A 2,671-nucleotide genomic window follows, 5' to 3' on the forward strand; every position below is an offset into this window, starting at 1 on the left:
AGGTAGCTGTAATAGCACTTTCCCAGTTATTACAATGGTAATAGAAATCCTTGTCTCGTTGAAGTTTTCACATAACTCTTGTGGATCATTTGGTTCATAATTTGAATAAACATTTGTCTTAATTGAAAAGGCATGTGATTATTGGTAGCTTTTCTCATAGCTCGTTGCTATTCAGCGTCATATCTTGTGAGACCCATAGCACGTGCGGCAGCCACAACATATTATTCACTGTGCGCAAATATTTAAAATTTGTTGCACCACGTTTGTGAAGTAGTATCATATGGAAGTGGTAGCGTTCTGTATTGACTGGTGTAGCGGAATACATTCGGCATATTCCTTTTTACTTGTTCTTTGCCACCTTTTCTACTGATTGTCTCTTCGTAGCAAGTGGTGTGCCATATCACAGTATAGTATTGTGTGCGGATCAATCATTTGAGCTGGTTGAGATACATCCTGTTGTAGCTGTTTAAAACAGGTTTTCTTCTTAAGTGTATTTTTATTATATTTTGGGGCCGAAACTTTTTCCATTGAAATGCACTTTTCAAGAATGCATCTATTCTGCATCGAGGGATGGGTGTACTTCTATATGCTTTTACCCATGGGAAAAAAAAGCGAAAAGCGTTTGTTGAAGTAATATAATATGTTATAAATCACACCCAAGCAATTTTCATTTAATCTTTTATTAGGTTTACAGATGTCAAAAATATACCGGCATCTTCAGTTATCGCAAAGCAAAATCAGGTTTTTGAACTCCAGCGCATGCGGGGCAAACATAGAAAACGCATATCATACAGAGTTTGGTTTGTTATGAATTTCGCTCAAAGCTACACGAGGGTTATCTGCGCTAGCCGTCCATAACTTAGCAGTGTAAGACTAGATGGACGGCAGCTAGTCATCACCACCCACCGCCTACTCTTGGGCTACTCTTTTACCCACGAATAGTGGGATTGACCGTCACTTATAACGCCCCCACGGCTGAAAGGGCGGGCATGTTTAGTGCGACGGAGATTCGAACACGCGATCCGCAGATTGCGAGTCGAGTGCCCTAACCACCTGGCAATGCTTTAAAAAGAGTAATAGAATGTCAAAACCATAGAAATGGATACTTTTTATTATGTTTAAAGAATATCCATATAAATGCAGTTTAATTGGTTAGGCTGTTTTGATGTTTTTCTGGTGACAAGAAACGACAGTTTGAGTTTCCTCTTGGTTTAGTCTTACACGCCATCACAAGCAGCATTTATTTAGGGTTGTTTAAAGGTTTCTGAACTTTCTCATCATAGACGCGAGGTTCACTTGAGGAATTCAATACTGCCACATCATCAGCATATTGGGAGGCATAATCAAAAAGAAGTTTGATGAAAGAGCTATTGTTGACAAACAAGATGTATAGAAGGACAGAGCTTTATGGCACACCAGCTAGGATAGAATAAATATTTGATAAGTTTATATTGAATTTTACTTGGAATGATCGATCACATAAAAACCCTGATATGATAAGTATTATTTGATCAGACATGTTGTATTTTATATAACATCAACCATTGTGCCACACGGAATTAAAGGCCGATTACAGTTGAACAAGATGATCAGAAGTTTGTCTGTTGTTCCTATCAGCATTTTGTATTTCGAACAGAAGGTTGATTGCAAAAAATCAAAGTTTCCTGTAAATGAGCTTTTCAAACATATTGCCAGTGCAGTTCAATATACTGATAGAATGAAAATTATGTGGATGGGAAGACATTCCTTTGGAATCACTGTTATAATGTCCTGTTTCCAACGAACAGTGAAGTACCAGGAAATCTTGTAGAGAACACATACATGTTGTAGCAGCAAGTTTGAGCCGTTTTGGAGAACCGTGTTTTTATTAGCTCCTCACCAAGTACCTTATTCATATATTTTTTATGTTTATCTTAATTTTAGTAATGGAAATGGAACCATACCAATGGCTTCGTTCATCGAGTACAGTCGTTTCTTTTCACCTTTTCAAAGTTCGTTTTCCCTTTTATCTATTTTTTGCTTCCGTTGAGTTAGTTTTTGGGTATATCATCTATCCTTATCGGTTCTTTGTGATGCTTCATTTTACAGTAATCTCGCACGGCATCTCATATCTAAGGCTGTCAATTCTCCTTCCTTCATTTCATCTTCACTGTATTCCTCAGAGACTAAAATGTATCCAGTGCATCGCTACACTACGGATGAAATCTATCAAGTGCCCCCCCCCCCACACAGTGGCTTAGCTGTAAGTCTGTAGGCTTACGACGCTAAAAATCGGGTTTTGATACTCGTCGTTGGCAAAGCACATTTAGCCCATCGTCTGGCCTTGTACTTAAGAATAATCAAACCAGTTTCGCTCCTCAACTTTTATTAAGGTTTTCGGGTTCCTATTCGTTCTTTTTTAGGACCCTCTCGACATCGACTTCATTTCATTTGTGTTTGGAAAGCCCCCAATGGCACAGAGGACTTACAATCGCTAGAAACCGGGTTTCGGTACCCGTGGTTGGCAGAGCACAGATAGCCTTTTGTGTAACTTTGTGCCTAACTACAAACAAGAAAAAATAACAAGTTTTTGGAAAATTTTGTATACTCATTTCTACTTCCTACAAGATCATTACTCCAGGGTTTATTTTAAGGAAATTTTAGAACTGCACAAATCTTTGAGGCAGGTGCC

This window comes from Limulus polyphemus, unplaced genomic scaffold, assembly GCF_000517525.1.
Source record: "Limulus polyphemus unplaced genomic scaffold, Limulus_polyphemus-2.1.2 Scaffold161, whole genome shotgun sequence".
NCBI lineage: Eukaryota > Metazoa > Arthropoda > Merostomata > Xiphosura > Limulidae > Limulus > Limulus polyphemus.